Raw genomic sequence first — 13700 nt, forward strand, 5'->3', positions numbered from 1 at the left:
AAAAGTAGATAATTGGTAGCCCATAAGATGATAAACCACTCCTACTTATGTATGTGTACAGCCACCAACAAAAGTATCTTCCCCTGAGTGCTCTAAATCCATTGCTTAGGGTTCACATAATTTGCAGTTTGTAAAACGCCTGGACAGATGCAACCCAACTTACATGAAAGTTTTCTCGGCAGTGACAGTAGTTGGTAGTAGTGATAGGATATTTACTGGTAAATATTTTTTGTTTATATACCTTGGGTAAATACCCAGGTATTTACCCAAATTGGGTAAATATACGGGTTTTTTCCTTTTCAACCCTATATGTGAGTCAGGCGTTCTTTCGCAGTACGTAAAAGTAATTAAAAAGTAACAGTAGATCCAGTAGAAACTAAAACAAATGTCAAAAGTCAGTAAATTTATTATTTTCGGTAATATAAATAAGTTACGTGGTCGTTCCTGTTTTGATAATAGTAACACAAAACAAGTATGTTTCTCTAGAGAACTTATTTTTTAAAAAACTGTTGACCCTGAAAAAGACGAGTTATTTTTCTGTAAATAAAGAAACTAAAATAGAACATGGAATGCGAATAAGTGTCTTTCTTTTAATTTACATTCTACAAATGACTATGTGCGACAAGCTATTAAAATAGACATGATTTGAAATATATATTTTCTGTTACGTTATGCATGCTTTAATAACTACAAATAAAACAGTAGGAGCATGAGTATGAGTAGGGACTTTCGCATTAACACTCACTTGCTAGCTACACATCAAAATGTAATAAAAATTTAGCTATCTTAAGCCAAAATGATGTAATTCTATTTTCATGTTTGCATCAAATTAGCATTCTTGAAAACAAGAGAAATAAAATACCATTGGAAAATGGGCTTCTCATGACGATTACGTCAGTTTTTTTAATTAGTTTCTGATTGTATGGTATCAGATTCATACGCCTAATTCAAATGATTTCATGCATTAATTTAGAATTCGGCAAAATGCCGTTAGTTCACTCTGGTTTCTAACATCTCATTTGACACCATCATCATCCACGGCATTTCTATAATAAAGCTAATAAAAGAACAAATGAATTACAGAACATTCAAGAATTAGCAGCGTTCTCGAAATATTCTAGCTATACACTTTTTCTCGTTATGACGTGACATTTCTACCAAGATTATTCATTAGCTTCATCGGATATATGGAATGAATATATGGCATCACCGCTGCTGATGTCTCCCCCTATCTCACACACGGAAAAAGTGTCATGTCATTGTCTTCTTCAAAGATTTTCCTTTCTTTTGGTACCATGTTCACTTCAAATGTTATTTTAGAACCCACTACGTCTTCTTATTAAGTAATCTTGCAGTTTGTAATAAATACCCATTTTTTGGGTAGGAAAATAAAATTTCGGTATTTACCGGGTATTTACCCAATTTTTATTTATCTACCCAGTGGGTAAATACCCAAGTCCCATCCCTAGTTAGTAGCACTGAGCCACGTGTTTATGTAGGTAAGATTGTAGAGTAGGTGACCAAGGAAAAAGTTCTCCGTTCTAAGATGAATCTCTGTGGTTCACATTTTGTTGTCCAAAGAACACTATACACCTAGGTACTAATCTCAATGTATGTAATTTATTATTTCATTACATACTGTATCTTCAGACAAAATATAAACAATGACAACGCATGAATAAGAAATGCTTGAAAGAAGATATAAATACTCAATCTAGAACAACTTCGTTAAATATGTCTGTAAATCATTGTCTCCATTGACAGACACTCTCTAATTCTCCTCTTACCAACATCTTTTTTTTTTTCGAGATAAGAACTTGCCTGTCACACTCAGTATGCATTAAAATTGAAATAAAAACTTTTGAAAAAGATTCAACCTGGCAGGGATTTGAACACGGGACCACCGCATAGGAGATCGATGCACGAAACGCTCACCTAACGTGCCCCTTCATATTCCACCCAAACGATTAGCTAGTTAAAATCATTTTGTGTAAGGCTATACACAAGACACTAATGATCACTTAAGAAGACGTTCTTATGTGATTGTCATAACAACTTACTGGAGGTCTCCTTCTTTAACTTAAAAACAAGTTCCTGAATGAGGAAAATATCACGAAACGTTCGTCAAATTGAGGCCACCTCATCGTTTTTAACTATGGACTTCATTTACATCACAATTCTTCCTCACCGTACCTTCTAATTTGCAAAGAAGAAAAGGCCGTAGAAATTACTCTTACATTCTTTTAATTCCATCAACACATGTAGAAATATAAACTTCTATGTTTGTCTTCCATAACTACTAGTTTATTTTCTTATCTTTGTCTGAGGAAGTTGTGGTGAAGTGTCACACGTTCGTGAGACTTCGTGTCAGTAACATCGTGTCTCGCTCGCTGATCGTTTGTGTAGTAACAAAAGACAAGTCATGAAATAAGTTTGTGCAGTGTGTTAATATCGTAGTGTGATATTTCAGTTTCTCCTTAATGTTTTAAATCTAAATATTTTGTTACTTCGTAGTTATTTTTATGTTCGTTGTACGACAAACATTCGGCATGAGTTGCTTACGTGAGAATACCTTACATATCAATTTTGGTCAAGTAAGTTACACGCCTACTTCAATTTTTATACATGAATGGATTCGAAACACATTAAAACTAACCATTAATCAAATACACAACATTGAAATAGATTTCATAAGGAAATAACTGTATATTAAGTTCGTTAAAAAGGTGTATGTAGGCATTCTTTCTTCAACTAATGGTGAAGTCAAATACACCGATAGTGACAAGGAACATTTACTTCCTATTGGTGTGGCTGACAACAGTATTACAGCCGTTAAAGTGACTTTGTGCCCCATGGAACTTAGTAATCACCAGTTAATACGAGTTTTTATCCTCATTATGGTAAAATGCAGTCAATCCTAGACGAACAGTATTATGCGGAACATGTATATGTCACCCGTACTGGATGAAAGTTAATTAAAATGAAGGTTAAACAAAATATTCTTTCATTAATGGTTTGCGGTTTGGGCCTATTTTGTAGTTACTCAGGACAAATCCAAACTTGAGCGTTGTGAAGTTCACAGGAGCTTTTTGTTCAGGAGTGCTCCTCAAAAAGGTCCGCAATTCAAAGTTCATTTGCAAAGTTCGAAGTTCCCAACCGCCACTGCTTCGTATACCTCATAACGTTCCACGTGAAAAAGACTTTGCATACTGATAACTACACGGAGTTTCCTCTGCTTACTTCTGCTAACCCTGGTATTTCTTCAAGTCATGACGTTCCAGCATTTGAAAGTACCACCTATATCGTCATTAGTCCCGACCCACCTATGGTAGAAGTTCTTGCCCTTCTTGAAACTACTGCAGTACCCCCATCTAATGCTGATCCCAAGGTCCAGGAAATTCTTCAGGAAGGACAACTAGCACAGGTAGGTGACCAAAAGACAGTTAAGGATTTAAAAGTTGATCCTAGTGCTAATGTGGATCACGGTAATCAGTCTGACGTGTACTTGGTAACATATTCAAATATCACCCTTGACAGTAATGTGCAATCACTTAACAGTGGCACTACACCACTGAATCTGATGTGAGTGCACCTGTATATGAAAATTGTAAAATTTCCAAATAGAAGATTGTTACTGCAGTTCCAAAAACTTCTAAAGGAGGCCGTACTTCAGGATATTGCACTAATTTCAGGTGGACGAACCCGAGGCACCTTGAAAAGGTTGAAAGCTGATACCCCGTTAGGGACAACTTATAATTATCTTCCTTGTATTATTGTGGTCTTATTTTCAGCCATTTATGCTGTGAGTACCATTTCGCTTACCTCCCAGAAGTGGCCCTTCCAGAGTATGGTTATCTCTCAATCATACATATTATTCTCGTTTTACGGAGAATGGGCTAGGTACAGCTATCATCTATCGTAATGATCTAGAGTTTAAGGCAGTTAATGAGCACCCAAATGAACGTATCTACGTTGGGATGTTTCAACACATGAAATTATCTATTTTTTTATGTCCTGTCTGGTTCTCACAAAAAGCGAGAGAGGTATGGTTTCTTGAACACTGATCTTGCATAGGGTTTATTTAATGATATCAACCCTTGTATATTAGCTGGAGATTATAACTCAGTTTTACAGGTAAGTTGATATAATCTAGTTGATGTGTGGCGTCACTTTCGACCCACTGACCCTGGTGATTCATTTCATATGTCCCAATCCTATAGTCGTTTATACTGTCTTTACATAAGTCTCTCACATATGTCGCTTACACAAATACGAGATGTTACAATCAAACCTGCCTGTTTTAGCGATCACTATGCTCTTATTGTGAGAATAATCCTAAAAGTGTGAAACATTTTTGAGAAGTAATCCCCTTTGGTACTTTAACCCTTTTATACTTATGACACTGAGTATCAGCATTTAATATGAAAGGAATGGCGGATCTTATTTCCGTTACTATCAAGCTATCAAGCAAACTTATGTATTTTTGGGACGAACGAACTAAATGGAGATTTCCATCCATAACTAAGCAATATTGTATTCAAAGGAACCAGACATACAATACTCAATACAACTATTACTCGAGCCTACTCAAAGAAAACATGCAACAATAATTGCGAGGCAGTCTAGTCAGACCTCAAATACAAGAAACCAAAGTTCATTTATTGGCATTGCATAAACAACGAGTGCGTGTTTTTTTGGTCCGAAGGAAACTTGTCCCGGAACAAAACCAGCATTATAGAAATTCAAAAAGAACGACTCAGAGGCAAACAAAAGTTGATTTCTTCGATTAAGGGCGAAGATGGTTTGCAGGTAATTCCCCAACTTGTTCAGTATTATAAAAACCTGTAATCAACACTTCAGGTAACGAATGTGGATGAATCTGTTTTAGTCCTATAATAGTTATGTAAATGCTCAAGAGTATCTAAACAATCCCTTTATAATCAATGAAGTTGAGACCTAAATTAGATTAGGAAAACGTGTCAAATCAACTGGTATTGACACTCTTCCATTAGAATTTTTTTAAGCTTCATTGATATTTTTGTCCCCTTTCTCACGGATCTCTTCAATGAATATCGAGAATATTTTACATTAGGAGAATCTCTGTCTACGGGTATTACTGTCTTAATCCCTAGAAAGCCTAACCCTAAGTCCATTAAAAATATGTACACACTTAAAAATCTTGACCTGATGTCTAGCACGTCGTTGCACAATTATGTAGGGGAGTTAATTAGTTCCTGGTCATGGACACCATGCTTTACTTTATGAAACTTCAGCTAACGTAAGAGATTTTATAGCCTATCATGAGACTGTGCGGACAGACTACACTCATTGGTATCAAAATTTACTGCGCTTCTAATTTCAATACTTCTTGTGGACAGTATTTACACCCTCGATGATATTCAGAGTCTTTTAGCCACGTATCAAAATATTTCAAGCGCAAGATTAAATACTCGAAAAACAAAGTTGCTCTGTATTCATCCCAAATACCAGGATCTATACAGTGCATAATACACTGTTGTTAATTCAGTCAGAATCCTGGGCATTCAATGCTTCAATAACATCAAACAATCCATTACTTTCATATTATGAAATAGTAGCGCACAAGATACGCGTCCTTCTAATACGACATAAACGTCCCAATATGAACTTCATCAGTAGAAATTTCTTTCTGAACAAAAGCTTTTAGCCTTCTGTGGTTTGCTTGTTCTATTTTTCTTCTCCCCCTACAAACATACAAATTTCTCACTAGCCAAGCTTTGTTCTTTCTAGTCAAGGGAAGGCCTGATTATTGCCAATACGTAACGACCGCCTCCCTTGAACTCACCTTCTTGATCTCTGATTCGAAGTCCTAGCAACCTCGAAAGGAACCGAGAAGGGATTCTTCGCGCAACGGAAAAAAGAGAAAACGGAAAAAAATGAAGAACCAGAAACTTACCTCCGGTGGATGCAGATCAGAAAAAAAAAATAATAATAGCTCCATTCAACTCTCCTTTTATAAAGTTTAACTTAAATATGTATGTATATATGAATATTTTACCTTAGTTGTATTAAGTGCTTTGGAAAAAAAAGAAATCATTTCCAGATATGATTTATTAACAATGCTTCAACTCTTACTGTCATGGTAGTTAACCACAATATTACAATTAGCGTAAGGTGCCTTGACATCTATTATAATATCATGACATCAGGAAGAAAAAAAATTTCAAGAGAATACATTTAGGATTCTGTCTGTCAATCTCATATCCAAGTTGTTTACAATACAAACCATTATCAGATTTCCATTGTTCATCTTTCATAACAAAACTGTCAATAAACCAATAGTCGAAGTAGATTATACGGCAAGCGTTAGAAACCGTTACCTGACACTTCGTCACACCACTTAAGAGAAACAATTGTATTGCAGTCACAGAAAGTTAAATAACATTTAAGAATTTCACATCACTCGTCATAGGTACGACATAATAACAGGAACAGAGTGATTCTCGCCTGAGAGAACGCCAGCTGAAAGAAGTGTTACCGCTTCCGGTTCAGTTCAGGTGCCGAAGTCAACAAACAACGAAGGAACGGAGGTAATATTTACAGACATCCCTGTTCGGCAGCTCCAACCATGGGTGCACTTTACTACCAATTATAATGTCATAAAATTAACTAAATCAAATGTGATACACCATGAAATCTCAATCACAGCTTCAGCAAGTACGAACTCCTGCTCACACACTTTACATGACTCAATATGCCGTAACAGCTTAAATAATAACGTATACAGCCGAACATTCCCTGGGCCAACACAGCAACTAGTGACTTGGACATTTAATATTAATGTTCCCTTACGGGGGACAAGTTAGGCGGACAGTATGAACAGAGATAGTAAGTGGACAGTTTGAATTTATTAGGCCATGAACCATATGGTATGCAGTACACTTAGTAAACGGCGATGGGACGAGATATTCATGTATTAACTATATAAACTTTGAACAAATGGACGAGAAAATATATGTAGACAGACAGTTAACTGACAGATAGCGATGGGACTGAATGGAGCTTGGAATGGCAAACTTCTGGGAATGTATAAACACTATTTAAAAACAACCTCTGAAACGTGGCACCTTACCAATGTAATCATCTAAACCTATAACAAATAGTGAGAAGCACTGGTAAATACTGTCAATATATATAATATACGAAACTTCACTTAAACTGGAGCTTTAATAGAAAATATTTACGTACACTTATAATACGGTTAACCCAATCCTTAATGAACTTCGCAGCAGAGAGAAAGAGAGAGATTAACACAACGTGTGGATTACATGATTAGAGGGCTGGCTAAGACAATTCGGGGCCGCGCACAGGCTGGGCCTCTTTGGGAGAAGGTTTCCCCCATAGGAACTCTTTACTCGGACATCGTGTCTGTGTAAGATACACTCGTAAGCTATACATTTTAGTACTCACAAATATTATCTTGTACTTCTGGAGAACACCAGTGCTTTAATTTCGTTATCTCAACTTTAATAAACAACTATAGATCTTTATTTCAACTCTGAGAAACCACTGTAGCTCGTACGAAGAAAGAATAGTTTCGTTTAGTATGATCTTGTTCCAGAATAATTTAACTGAACTAAATATATATCCATTGACTTCTAGCGGTTCTAGTTTTACGCTTAAAGATTTCCAACAAAACAAGGTTAAGTTCACTTCACTTTGACGTTCCCATGCAAAGCAGTCATTGTAGATAGACTTAAAGTTAGTCACATTACCTGGAATGCTGCTACAAGAAGAAGAAATGACTATTTTTCACGGCATATCTCCTCTTACAAAGGAATCACCATGTGCCAATTTGGCCTCCCTCTTTCATATCAAAATTATCCATTTTTCGTCCACAATTCAGGAAGAATTATATCTCCGTCGGTAACTCTGCTCCTTCGAGAATCTTATTCTATGGAATAGAACGACGAAATAGCTTTCAACACATCACAATTTAAATTTCTTTAACGAAAGGAAGGAAGCTCAAAACACTAGTTCTGTCCGTCGTGGTTAGAGTACACAGTATAAATAAAGACAGTCGTTTCACCGCTTCATTTCTATCTCTTTCATTCTGTTGGAAATTTCGGTGATATATTTGCCAACACTTTATTAAATGAAATAAAGATAATTTACATAGAATACAGACATTAATGAACAAAATATATGAAAATAAAGAATACTGCAACCTTAATTCGAACTATAAATCAACATTAAAGAGTGGCCTCATTCCGTAGTGCTCCTATGATTGTATAATCTCCTACTCTGTGAGACTCAATAGAAGAAGAAGAAAAACTTTGAAAAAACAAACTCAAGAGCAGTATACTAGGAGAACCATCGTCCAAACACAACAAAATCTGCATTTCAATGCAATATTTGCGAAAGAAAAATAAACATAAGGATACTTTAAATTGCCCTATTATAAAATAAGATACTAATATGAGTAATATAATCCGAAATTCACATTGAGCCTATTAACTTGTCTGTAACAAACAAGGTATGTTACATGCTATCCCCGGCACAAGGTGGAATGAACTTTCAAGATATTGCGATTCACGCTAAAGCATTACAATTGAAAAGAACCTTTTACGTGTTTACGAGCGATGAGAACAGTGTATCTAGCAATTTTATCTCTGCTTGTGTAGCTTGCGTCGACCTTGAAACAGTTTTTAATATTTTTCCTTGGGGATTACAATTTCCACAGTTGTGTGAACCAGTTCTTGATATAGCCTATGGGTTGATTACCCGCAGGAATTTAGACCTTATGCCTGTTAGATGAATTTATCACCGTTACATACAGACACAACGCCTCGTCACACTTCGTATTCAATTGAAAGTACAACACCTTCACTGGCCCTATATTTAGCGAAATATTAAACGAGCAGACTTTTCAAAAGCTAACAATGTTTCTTTTACCTGTTTTTCGTAAGTGAAAAGGGATAATGAAATAAAACTTACCTCAATAATAGATAATATTATTGTACACCCGAAAATATGAATCTACAGAATTTTGAGTGTTGCTAATCATAGAAATTACAGTATGTCTAGAATTTGAATTACAAGAAATCTAGGTTATGCCAGCGACTAGAAAAATGAACTCAACAGCAATTTGTGACTTACCATGCTGCCTATGTTCCTTGTTAACTACTTTTTAAATAATATTTGTATTTGAATTCTACTGTTTATTAATATTTATTTATTCTGTACTCTTTATTACAAAATAAATGCAAATATTATTTAAGTAGTAGTTAACAAGGAACATAGACAGCAGGTAAGTCATCAAATACAGTTGAGTTCATTTTTCTAGCTGCTGCCATAACCTAGATTTTTGGGTAATTCAAATTCTTGTCACAGTGTAGTTTCTATGGATGCCAATACTGAAAATTCTTCCGATTCGTATTTTCGGGTGTAGAATAATAGTATCTATTATTGAGGTAAGTTACATTTCATTATCTCTTTTCATTTACGTAAAACTGGCAAAGAAAAAGTGTTTTGAAAAATATTTAGTAGTATACAGGCCTATTGTCGATTAGGAGCCCGCAACAAGTCTGTGCCCTGGGAGTTGTTACAAAGAGAGTAGTTATAAAGAACTCCCTCTTTCCTACATGCCCTTCTGCCATCGTATCCGGTTGAACGTCCTCCGAAGGTCTGCATTAATCCAGGGAGTTGGTGTTGTCTCTTAACTTAGAGATTTCTAATAAAAATTCGACTCCTTAGAAACTGAGGAGAAGATTTTGGTTTAAGGTATGAAGAAAATTGTTCAGAAGTCAATAGCTGTTTCACGTTCATAGTCCATAAGTATTAAATTTTCAGTTAGTTCCATGGTCGTGCAATGTACACACAAACTCTATACAATAATTTTGTCGTCACAGCTTCATAACACTTATGTTTAATTTTCAAAGTTGTGAATTGTTCAGTCCTTATTTTATTTTTTTCAATATTTTTCATTTGTACTTTTCTCTCAACCATTGCTTATGTATCAGTTTTGTAACTGCCCAATATGTCGGTAATTGAACTGTCTATAAAGTCTTTAGAAAGTGTGAAAGCATGGAATTCCTATTACAGCGACCCCAGTTTTAATCCCGTCTTGGCCAATATTACTTTTTCTTTATTGGAAGTTATTGTAATTCTTTTGTTCTTAATAATAATAATAATAATAATAATAATAATAATAATAATAATAATAATAATAATTATTATTATTATTATTATTATTATTATTATTATTATCATTATTATTATTGCAAACTCGAGACTTGGCTACATATTTTATATTTTATAAAGTTTCTGATTTTATTTCAAATCTTTTTTTGAAGATCAACACACGCCATTGTAAGGGTTTGGAGAGGGAAATCGACATGTTGTTTTTCATTTGTTTGTTACTTGCACTCTACATAAAGCTTGTATACTATATTTCACCTGTCTTTTTCTACGGAAAGTACCGTAAAGGTTTTGATGATCATAAGGGAGTGAGTGATTAAGTGATGAGATCAATGAACTTTGCGTACTAACAACATTTAAAGTAGCAGGTGGTCGGAAAGCTCATGACGTGTTTTTGTAAGATATGACAAATGATGACTTGTGGATATAATAGAGTTATTGGGATTCATACAATTGTTTTGTCGTGAATAGCTAAGAGGTTGAGCGTTTTGTGTATTAATATTGCTCTTTATTTTGTGGGGTTTTACAGACTTGACCACACACAGATTATGGAAACCCAAAAATTTTATTTTTACCATATTTCATTGATTTACTTAAGGAGAGGGAAGAACTCGCTAAGTCTCTGTGATTCTTACTGTTTTTAACGTTTCTTTGTCTTTGTTTCTGTTCTTAAAGAGTTGGAACACTAAAAGTGAGTGAAATTGAGTAAAAGGAGCAAAAATAGGAAACGTAAATATACTGAGGAAGGTTCGTTAAATTAGTTAGCTCAAAAATAATCCAGTGCTCTGTAACACCAGATTCTAGTGAAGAGAAGTGCCTATGCCCTCCCGTGCCGTGAAAAATCAGAGGTTGGAGAAGAGAGCATACGACGGAGCCACAGTACATATGAGTGAGGTTGCTATACTAGCTGCGAAGCGCCAAAACGATAGGAGCGGATTGTAAGAAAATTTTCAAATATAAACCCTGTTTTTCCTTGATTTTGAACACGTTTATTACTTTTCATTCTTTTCTTTTTTCCAACCGAATTTTGTACCCCTTACTTCGGCACCCAGGGTCGTCGCCTCTCTCGCACCCGTCACGGCATTGCACTGTTTGTATCAAGGGTTCGAACCCCTCTAAAGGCCAATTTCTCCTTAATGTTCTTGCGTGTTTGTATGTCTTTTTGTTTTTTAATTTAAAATCCAAATCTCTGAGCTATTGTTTCTACATAATACTACTATTTTTCACTGAAATGAGATAGTTACTTTGGAATCGTAAAAGTGTGCAATTAGCTGAATTCACAGCATATCCAGTTTCCGATTTCTTCCTGCAAAGTGGTGCGTTAGAGTAGTTAGTAATAGTTAGACAGATAATGTTGGGGTCGAGAGTAGGATTCCCGCTGAGCTAATTAAGGAAATTTTTATGATTTGCAATATTGAAAGTTCTGGTATATACTAACATAAAAATAATCAATTTCTCTAGGTTTCAGAGTTCAGACGACTTTCTTGACATGTGAAACGCAAACAAGACAAATTTACGTCATCCGTATCAATCTCGATTCGTAATGTCTGGGAACGTAACGTGTTTATCCAACGATTGATGAATATATAAGACTCATCCTTATTGGTAGTATGTGCGAAAATGTCTGATGAAGAACAAAAGTAGTTGTTCCCTAGCAATTGCGGAATTGTTCTTATTTGTGTACAAATAGGAAATAGTGATCGAACTTACAACTCTAGTAGTGTAGAGCAGTGATCGCCAAACTTATGAAGATACTGAGTTACTGTACAGTTTTAAATCCAACTGTAAACTATTAACCAAAATAAGGACCAACTTCTTTTTTTAAGAAAAGCTTACATTTGTTTATTGCTTACAAACTTATATTTCAAGGATAGCCAACCGGAGCGTGAACGCGATCTGCCGACAATGAGGAGACTAGGAGTTTGAGATCGATGGTCTGGCGATCACTGGTGTAGAGCTTTATTGGTAACAACAAACTGGGCATTGTTTATGAAAATGATCAATAAAAGCTAATAACTTACTTATTCTCCACAGTGTGCTCTGCCAGAAATGATACTTCTTGACGCTCATGAGCATACCAAAGTGAAATGTTGTGTTTCTACACAATTTGCTTTTCTCATTTGACTAATTATTTTTTTTAAAAAAACTTTTATTGTGTTAAAGAAAACAAAATATATGGCTTTAGCAGGAAACAAACTGAGAACTCTATGAACGTGAATCCACACTGTTGTCTATTAAACCACCAAAACGTATGCTTTATGGAGAGAAGCAAAGTACTTCATATCGATTATTTTTCCTTGTTTCGTACTTATTGCGTTCCCTCTCTGTGTTTTTGGTACATTGCATGAAAAACAGATATTTTTCGCTACGCTGTCAAAGAATGTTGTTTTAACTGTTCAAAAAACGAATCTACTTTCTGAATGATATGGGTAATGTGTAAGTATATTATTTTCATACCATCAATAGCAGCAAGGGGTAGATGATACTATCCGTGAAAACATGCCTTTAATTGTTTGACAGATTGTACAACAATGTGGTTAGCAATCTTTCGTTTTCCTGAAGGAGTCGTCTGCCTCAAACGATATAGAAAGCAGATATTCATCAGATAAAGGTTATGCTTTAAGTGAGCATTTGAAAGGATCTGTGCTTTTCGAGTTTCAAACTAAAGAATTGGTTCCAAAGAGTACTATCGGAAATTAAACAGTTTGAACGAAGTCTTCGGCCACTAACGGCCAGAACTTGTTAACTGTAATGGAGTCGTGTTCCATCACAACAACTCGAAATCACACACAAGTTTAGCCACCAGTCTAAATCTTTGGAACTTGGATGAGATGGACTTTCATATCAACCGCCGGACCTTACACCGACAGACTTCCACTTGTTTCGCTTTCTTCAATAGTCCTTGTGTGGTATAACATTCAATTCCGTTGAGGCTGTATATTAGCTCCTTCTTCAGTTTTTTGAGGATAAAGACAGGTCTTACTATGAAAGAGAAATTCTGCAATTTGCTGAAAGATAGTAGAATATTATTGAACACAATGGGCAATATTTCATTGATTGAAATATATTTTGTGTTATGAAATACATGTAAGATATAGACTAAATGCCTTGACATCTCCGACAAACTGCCCGATGCCGTAAATGTCGCCAAAACCTAGTGGCCCAGTTGCCACTAAATGTCGATCGGTGATATAGCGACTCGTCGAAACATTGCCACAAAAGTGACATTAGCTGCAGGATTTCGTCGATTTGAATCAATTACTTAGAGTCGGGGTGTTGAAGTTACAACCGTGTAGCAGTGAGGGCTTCTTTTCGGTTCGCGTTCCATCAATTTGCCTCGGAGAATCGACCAACACAAACAATAATGCAGGCTTCAAATCTCCCAATCTAAAATGCAAGGTTATCAATATTGAATTCAATCGAAAATGTTACAGCTACTAAATATTATTTCAAATAAAAGAAATATTTAATTTGCTTTTTCTTAGAAACAAGTAAATATAAAAAATACAAACTAATAACAA

The sequence above is a fragment of the Thermobia domestica genome, chromosome 9, assembly GCF_964235325.1.
Source record: "Thermobia domestica chromosome 9, izTheDome1.hap1.1, whole genome shotgun sequence".
Classification (NCBI taxonomy): domain Eukaryota; kingdom Metazoa; phylum Arthropoda; class Insecta; order Zygentoma; family Lepismatidae; genus Thermobia; species Thermobia domestica.